Source organism: Zootoca vivipara, chromosome 3 (assembly GCF_963506605.1).
Source record: "Zootoca vivipara chromosome 3, rZooViv1.1, whole genome shotgun sequence".
Lineage (NCBI taxonomy): Eukaryota > Metazoa > Chordata > Lepidosauria > Squamata > Lacertidae > Zootoca > Zootoca vivipara.
This window is the reverse complement of record NC_083278.1, coordinates 114,306,126-114,315,144: the sequence shown is the minus strand read 5'-3', so window position 1 is coordinate 114,315,144 and position 9,019 is coordinate 114,306,126. Positions and strand designations below refer to the sequence as shown.

General features: G+C 44.2%; 1 long non-coding RNA gene across 2 annotated transcripts; it reads right to left on the bottom strand.

Moving 5' to 3' along the window:
* Positions 1-5,198: 5,198 nt before the first annotated feature.
* Positions 5,199-8,236, bottom strand: LOC118081948 (uncharacterized). 2 transcript variants are annotated; one of them, XR_004692150.2, is made up of 4 exons: positions 8,016-8,236; positions 7,332-7,436; positions 6,219-6,336; positions 5,199-5,394 (listed from the first exon to the last, which is right to left on the bottom strand). It is a non-coding gene; the product is annotated as an uncharacterized LOC118081948 (long non-coding RNA). The 2 variants fall into 2 exon arrangements; XR_009557261.1 differs by lacking the exon at positions 6,219-6,336 and having other exon boundaries at positions 8,016-8,132.
* Between the last annotated feature and the right edge of the window lie 783 nt (positions 8,237-9,019).

The following is a 9,019-nucleotide window of genomic DNA, read 5'->3' as shown; positions in this document are numbered from 1 at the left end:
TAAAACATCAAACGTTAAAAACTTCCCTAAACAAGGCTGCCTTCAGATGTCTTCTGAAAGTCAGATAGTTGTTTATTTCCTTGACATCTGACAGGAGGGCATTTCACACGGCAGATGCCACTACCAAGAAGGCCCTCTGCAGGAGAAGAACTGTGCATCCTTTGTGGGAGGGGAGTTTCTAGGACCAAGGTGAAATAGTCAACTCCCTTCTTATTTTTGCTAGGAGGCATGATATTGTTACCTTTATAGTACTGAAATGTTGGGGGATGGCTATGTTTCCTATTACAGTGTTTCATCATGTTGTTATGCAATGGTTCATGTGATGGTTGATTTTGTGTTATATCCCTTTTGTATCCCTTTCTTTATTACTGTAACCTGCCTTTGACCATGACTCCTTTTATGTGTTGCAAATAATAATAACAATAATTTTATTCTTTGCACCCTGTCTGGGTTGTCCCAGCTATTCTGGGAGGCTTCCAGCACATACAAAAACCTAATAAAACACCAAACATAGAAATTTCCCTATACAGGGCTGCCTTCAGACAACATATGCAGACATAGTTTTGATTTCTCAAATAATGACTAGCTGAGTTAAAACTATTTCAACAATGCATTATTACTGCACACACATTCAACTGTAAAGCATCAAGATAACTGACTGTATGAGACCCCTACAGGAATAATAATAATAATAATAATAATAATAATAATAATAATCACCATCATCAACAACAACAACAAATTAGGCCTTGAACTGGATAGTAGGAAGGAGCCTGTGCATGCCACCGCTGACCCCACCCCTCCCCACCCCTACTCCATTCAGAGTCTTTAAGAAAGTCGGAAGGGAGCTTCTGCATGTGTTTGGGTAATGACATTTGGAACCCCCTTGGTTAAGCCCAAGGGGACGCAGGTGGCTCTGTGGTATAAACCACTGAGCCTTGGGCTTGCCGCTCAGAAGGTCGGCGGTTCGAATCCCCGTGACGGGGTGAGCTCCTGTTGCTCAGTCCCAGCTCCTGCCAACCTAGCAGATCGAAAGCACATCAAAGTGCAAGTAGATAAAGAGGTACCACTCCGGCGGGAAGGTAAACGGCGTTTCTGTGCGCTGCTCTGCTTTCAGCAGAGTCATGCTGGCCACATGGCCCAGAAAAACTGTCTGCGGACAAACGCCAGCTCCCTCGGCCAGTAAAGCGAGATGAGCGCCGAAACCCCAGAGTCATTCGTGACTGGGCTTAATTGTCAGAGGTCCTTTACCTTTGCCTAATTAAGTCTAGAACTTAACTGCTGACTTACCTGGATGAAACAAAAAGCCAAGGGCAAGAAAGAGAAGGTAACAGGTCTTCATGACCATGAGAAGATGAAGACAGATGTTTGGATGGGAACTCTCTATCCCTAAAACAAGAGCCACAAAGAATGCAATATGGTGATGTCTCTCCAAAGCTGTTCATAAATTTAGTGGAACAATGGTAACTGGTGGGATTGGTAGAACAGATGGCAGGCATCTAAAAAGTAGGTGGAACAGACAGAATAAACGAATTCTCCATTTGTTCCCAGTCTCCTCCCTGGTGAGTTCAACAAGGGCAACAATGAAACTGCCAACAGCCAGGGCCAACTCTGGATTTGTTGTAAGTCAGACTACAGTAATGTGTGGGCTGTCTGCAGGCAGATATGGAAGCTTTCCATGCACCCAAATGGATGAATCTCCACTATAACCAATTATTGCATGTTGTGATGTTGAAGCTGCAGAATATTGAAGTTGCTTTGCAAGTGTGCCCTTTGAAAAGTTTGGACAACTTTGAGAAGCATGAGAAATTCCTCATATGTTTTGGCACAGATTATTCATAACCATGGGAAGAGGACCAGAGCTTTAGCTAGAACTTTGGGATGTTCTTGAAGCAGTCCTAATTGCTGTGCTGAATAGCTCTCATAACAGACCAAAGTGGGAGCCTTCCCAGTAAGACTGAAAAGCAGGCAGTCCTACTGATATTGAAATGTCAGTTGCATGGTTTTTCTGCCCAGAGACACATGTGAGGGGTGTATTTGACATAGCTTCATTTTTCGATTAGGATGTTCTGAGTGTCAGGGAAGAAGAGAAATATCTCTACACACCTCTGTAAGTTCAAGGAAGTATGAATGTGTATGGAACAGAAAATAGTGTGTGGCTTTGAGAAGGGGAGAGGGGACTTCAAAAATGCTTGGCATTTTCATTGGAAAGGTTATATTTAAGTAGCTCCAATGGCCGAGACTGCACTGCTTGTGGGGACATGTGCGGGCTGGCCTGGGTGTGTCCATTCATACATTCATCTTGGCAAACATCTTAAAGGATCTTTTGATGTCAGGCATTAAGTGCTGCAGAGATCTGGCACCTTGTTTGAGAACTGAAGAGCTGTTTGTTTGTTTGCTGTCTGTCCAAAAGATTTGTTGGTTCCCAGGGGCGTAGGAAGATAGGGGCGGTGGGTCGCCCCGAGCGGCGTGATCCCAGGAGCACCAACGCAGCTGCCCACCCCGCCCCTGCGCAGGGCATGCCCCGCCCCCAAAACATATGTCGCGCCCCGCCCCCAGGACACATGCCATGTCCCTGGGGGCAGCGCACCTGCTCTCCGACCCAGTGGCGGAGCATGAAGCTCCGTCGCTGTTAGTGCCTGCAGGATTTTTCTTGTTGTTGTTGTCCTACCAAGGGAGGCAATTTGAATCAGAGGACACCAACAGGTAAGAATTGGGTGAGCAATTGGAAAGTGCCCTTAAAATGAGAGTAGATTACAAAAACTTGCCTTTCAGAGCTGTGGGACCTGAGAGTTAGGGTATGTTTCCCATTTAGGGTCAACTTCAAACCCTACACAAAACTCTGGAGCCATGTGGCATGAAGCTCATGAAGGCTTACTTCAAATCTGTTCAGGTGTGCTAGGGCTAGATCATAGAATCACAAAATCTTACAGTTGGAAGGGTCCCCAAGAGTCATCTAGTCCAACCCCCTGCAATGCAGTGTGGTCGATGAGTGAGTCCACATGTGTCACGGATCCTGTTCATCGCTGATCAGAGACATCGTTAATGGAATCTTTCGAGGAGTTGGAGATGGTGTTTATAAGTGGTTAATATTTGGCAAGTCTACAGTAAATGGGAGACAATCTTACTTGTCTATGAGTGATTGCCAAAGAAAGATCCTGTTGTGTTAATTATTCAATTTTGCACCTACTTCACTCAATGATCTTGCAGTATTTCATTATTCCAGGGTACTCTTGCAGACAGATTTGAAGAGGGGGGGGGGGAGGTTTCCTTGCTTTTCCTGGAGGGATTTAAGAGAGTGAAGGACAGCAGAATTAAAACTGAGTTCAGGACTGAAGAGCTTCAAGATATGCACAAAATGCTAAAATGAAGAATGTTACAATGCTAAATGCTAAAAATCCAGAATGAACTTTTGCAACAAAGGAGGGGGTGGGAGAAGCAGCTCAGGTTGGTTTAGGAATCCATTAAGTGGGGAAGATAGGAGCCAGGTGAAAATATTACCTCTCCTTGTCTGTATAGCTTGCTGGTCTTTTGGCAGAGGCAATGGAGTGCCTCTTTAGCAACAGGAGGAAAGATAGAAAGAGAGGGGATGTGTGTGTGCTTCTAACTAACAGCGGCTCTGATCCACAGTACACAATGATATAGGTGGGCAGCCATGATTCAAAGCACACAGTAGTATTGGTGGGCATCAGAAAGGAACAGGGTAGGAGGAAGGATGAAAGAAGAAAGAGGTCTCAGTGTAATCATTTGCCCAAGGACCTAACTTTTCTAAGGTTGGTTTTGTGCATAGCTCATCTGACCAGTTATTTTAAAAGGGGAGCAGTAGCAAGGTAAAGGCATGAAAGCACAGGTTATATGGAATTCGAGATTATGAAGATTATGAAAAGGCAATGCAGATATTTGTGAACTTTATATCCCAATGAGAAGAAATAAAGGAAGAAAGCAGTAACATATTGTCAGTGGCGTAGCAAGAGGGTGCGTTGGGGCCAGTCCGCCCTGGGTGCCACCCTGGAGGTGGGTGACACTCGGTGACTCCCCTGCGACTCCCAAGCGAAGCCATGCTGCCCAGTAAAAAGCCTTGCTCAGCGCGGTGGCAGCCGGCTTGCTCTCTCACCTGCTCGGCCAGTACACGCTTTGCTTATTCCTTATTGCTGGATGGCCGCCATGTAATCCATAGCCCATACGGCCACCGCGCAATAGTGGCATCCCGTACGGATTGCGCATGTGTGGCATCCTGTACGGTCACCACACAGGCACACTCCATACAGGATGCCGCTCATGTGGCAGCCCAGTCGCCGTTGCAAGTGGCAGCATTTATGGATGCTGTGCAAGCGACAGCCCGTACAGCCACCATGTGCGAGCTGCAGCTTGTACGGAATGTGCATTTGTGGCATGTCATATGGAGTGCGCATGTGCAGGATACGGCACATGCGCAGTCTATACGGCATGTCGCACATGTGCAGTCTGTACGGGCTGCACCACCCCAGGTGCCAGAGAGGGTTTGTCTGCCGCTGCATATTGTGCTGGCCACATGGCTACAATGTCCAAATCTCATGAACCAAGTTGCACGGAACCGGTAAGTGTGAGATCAAACTATTGGGGAATGCACTGCTGCAACAATGTATGTGCTTTTAAATTACTTTTAAATCAAATCATTGCTTTCATATCCCAATCTTCCTCTTTCTTACTCAAGAATGGGGATATGGTTCACCCATATAGTCTCTTTTTAAAGAGTTAAATTGACTTATTGGGGAGCAGGGTCTGGATACAAGTTTATTAATAACTTTTAAAAAATGGGATTTACTTTCCCCCACTAGTTGTCTGTATGCATATGTCACAGAGGAACCCCTGAATATGAAATTTAATATAGATTCCTTTAAGGAGGTATATAGGTATATATAGTGAATGAAAAGCAATTGCTCATAGGAATCCTAGAAGCACAGCAGGCAGACTGCATGGTCTCCTTACATGCAGATGCCAATATTGTCTTGTTGATTCCATATATGAACATGAGATACACTTTCATCCACATAGCCAAATGGGAATATGTCTCCTCCACTCGTGGCCTGTGTAGTGCTTCCATTGTCCAACAATTTGTATAGCAGAACTTTGGTGGCGTACAGAATTTCCATACAGACTGTCATACAATTTCACCCCATCAGTGTCAAACATAAAAGGAGACACAGTAAACTTTTGGACCATCTGCACTATAGTTTTTATTTTTTATTAACACATGGTCTTTGAAGGTTTTACACCAAACATGCTTTTATGGTCCTTCAGCTGGTGGTGGGGAAAAAAACCACGATTCCTGGATAACGCTGGTGTTCAGGTAGGAGCTAATGAATCTTCAGGCCAAGTGGCAGCAGAGACGGATCCCATCATTCAGATGCAAAGCTAAGAGGTTTGGAGATCATAAATTAATATTGACAAATTCACACATACCTTGAAAATTTGTAGAATGTTGTTCCTGCTTCCCCCTTCTTCCTGCACTCAACCCCGCTTCTCTACAGATTTTGTGATGAACTTTTAATAATAAAATTATATTTATTTAAATAATTTAAACGTATCCCTATTGTGTTTCATGACTTCCCTGATTTTGTATGTGAACTGGAACTGGTCTGTGACCGAAATAATAAATTCATTCATTCATTCATATATTTATTTAAATATTCTCTTGAACCCGAAAAGACATAATCATGAACAAAATATTCATGAACACAATGAACAAAATCCTCATATGTCCTACTTGCTAAACAAGTAGAGAAATATATTTATATAAAGATCTTGACCCATCAGTTTTGGCAGTGGGAGCAAAACAAAAATTCAAGCATAGGCACAATACTATGCTTTAAGACCTATCTTCTGTGCTCAGTCTTCTGAGAGCGGGCAATAAATTCCTTACTCAACTGATCTACATACCACAGGTGCCCCAAAACTTCCTTGTTGCCATATTCTGCAGCACTTAAAGTTTCCAAAGTCTCTTCTGCGCTAGCCCCCTCTGGAGCAAGTGTACTATTCCACCCTGGATGTAATTAAGGCAGACCTGTGGCCAGATCTGATTTCTTCAGGGACAGGTGGAGATGGTGTACTGGCATAAACTTGAAAAATGTGCTCCTGGCAACCACCACCACTTTGGCATTTCCAACTAATTCACTCCTTTTGACATTTAACAAATGCACCTTGCTTGTTTTGTTGGTTGGTTGTGATATGACTCTCACCTTATGCAGCAACGTGTCGTACTGCATTCTCCAATGTCATCATAACCTGACTCACAGCTGTCTTTGCAGACGCCACCGAAGGAATTGCATTTTTCTTCACCTATTATCTGAGCAAAGACTGTTCCACCCAAGAGAAGAAGAAGAAGAAGAAGAAGAAGAAGAAGAAGAAGAAGAAGAAGAAGAAGAAGAAGAAGAAGAGGAAGAATAGGAGGAGGAGGAGGAGGAGGAGGAGGAGGAGGAGGAGGTTACTAAGAATCCTCTTTCCATTACAACTGGTGAACTTGATAACTGCATCTAGCTAGTTATCCAGTTGCTTTCTTTTCCTCTTGGCATCATTCCATCATTTGATTGCAAATTCTGTTTTCCCTAAAAACAGTATAAACAAGGGATAGAGAACCCCAAGGACTGTGGTACAGAACCAGCCATCATTACTTTTGGATCCAGCTCCTCCTCTTCCCTCCTTGGCTCCATGCACCCACAACAATTAGGCTTGTGAAAAAAAGCTCCCATTGTTGCCAAGGGAAGTTGTTTCCCCACGTCTAGTCGTCATGCAGGGGCCATTATATGTTTTAAAGTGGGGGTCACAGTTGGGGAGACCAGCACATGGAGACATCCGCCCCCCCAAGTTGCACTCCATCCAGCTTCTGTTGGAGGCTTCCATTGTCACCAAAAGCAACATTTTCCCAAATTCAATTGCCGCACAGACACAATTTCTAAGTGGGGCAGTGGTGTTTCAACCTGTCATGGCTGGCCCAAGACATGTTGGCACTTGAGGAAAACCACGAAACAGTACAATCACCCACTAGGGAAGAAGGGGTGAATGTAGATCACGAACGAGGGAGGAATGAAAATCTACATTGGGAAAAACTGGAACAAATACCTAGTTGTGTTTAGCCTTGTTATTTCAGTGTAAAAGTAGCAGTCAATGGCCCAACAACTAGCCATCTCCACAAAGGGAATCGTTTCCATGGAGGAAGCCTAGGAAGTTCTAGGAGAATATGAGGAAGACAGGGAAGTTAGATCCCCAGCAGTGAGCTGCCTGCAAACACATTTGGAATACTGTGTACAGCTTTGGTTGCCTAACCTCACAAGGGAGCTGGACTAATAACTTACCTGGATCAGCTGAAAGGATTAAGGCAATGGCAAGAAGGAAATGGTAACAGGTCTTCATGGCTTTGGTTAGGCAAAGGTCAGTGTTTAGCTAGGAACTCTATATCCCTAAAAGAAGAGATGCCATGACAGAAACAGAATATTTATACCACTCTGAAAATGGCAAGGGATCCATCTATTCAAGCAAGGGCCGAGGTCACATTTCACAATAAAGACTTTTCTGATGAGGGCGAATTAGCCTCCCAAGTTCCACCACCCATGAATTTTGGGGTGGAGTTGTGGCTCCAACTTGAATAGCATTTACTTTTATTGTACTCCATTCCTTGCCCATTGGAAATAGCCCCCCCCCCATTTGAGGTTTCATCAGCAAAAATTGCATGACTGCACCCCCAATGCAGTAATGGACTTTGGGCTTTAAAGTTTCAGCAGCGCCCTGTGCAACACTCAAACACACACACACCCGCCGCCGCCACTTGCTTTCCATTGCCACTTGCTCATCATTGTTGCAGTGTCCCCTGTGGCACCCTCTTGGTTCGGGGCCCAGTGCAGGTAAACCAGTCACATGCCCCTAAATCTGCCTCTGCTCAATGAAGTGAAAATAGCCCAGACCCAAACCAGCCCATGAAATTATGGATGAAATTCTGCTGTTATAAAAGGAGAAGATCTACTCAAATCCCCTTCACTCACCAGTTTCACTACAATTCTTGATCCTCACAAGGTTAAATCAGTGTGACTCTTCCTAAGGTGCAAGGGGTCTTGGGGGGAAATGGCAATGAAGTCCTCACTCTTTGCTAAAAGCAAATCCCTCTAGTGCATCCTTTTTATAGCTACTTCATAGCAGCTACAGCCTTCCCTCTGGAACCACATGATCCAAATCTCCAAAGAGGATTGGAACTCCCTGCCTCTAAGTACTGCCTCAGGCATAAAGATCAATTCTGAAGCTTTCACAAGTGCTCCAAGCAAGAATGACCCCTTCACAGGATGGTAGAACTGTAGCATTCTCTCATTTTGAAACTGACACCTCCTCAATCTCTGCAGAGAGCACATGAGACGCTATAAAACAGGCATGTCCAACTCCCAAGAGACTGTGATCTATTGACAGTACAATATTAAAGAAACTGGCAGTGATCTATTTAGGGAGCTTAAGTTGTTGAGCTTCTTTTTTTTGGTGGGGGGGGGGGGTTTGTAGATCACAGAAGGTCCAAAGATCGAGCAGGATTGACCAGTAGGTCGCGATCGACCTGTTGGGCATGCCTGCTATAACAGCTTGCATCAGGTTGTTATTGTATTCATCCCAATGTGAAGGATAAAGTTATGCTGATGGGTCCCAGAGATTGGTCTCAAAGTCTGTGATACTGTGGACTTGTAACAGCACAAGCTGTTCTCAGCTTGGATATTTCCTAGATGATAATATTATTGGAAGTCCTATGCACACAATGTCAAGCTTCCTGGAGAAACACACATTGGATTTAACATAAGATGTTCTAAGACGTTATTTCACTCAATTACAACCATTTTTTTTTACGAAGAGTCGGAAACGACTAAACGACTAAACAACAACAAATTCTGAGACTCACATTGCCTTCAGAGACCTATTCATTCCCCTCCCCTGCCCCTTCTTGAAGCAAAATGTCTTTGTTTGTAAAGATTATATCTTGGCTACAGTACATACAATATAATCTTCTTCTTCT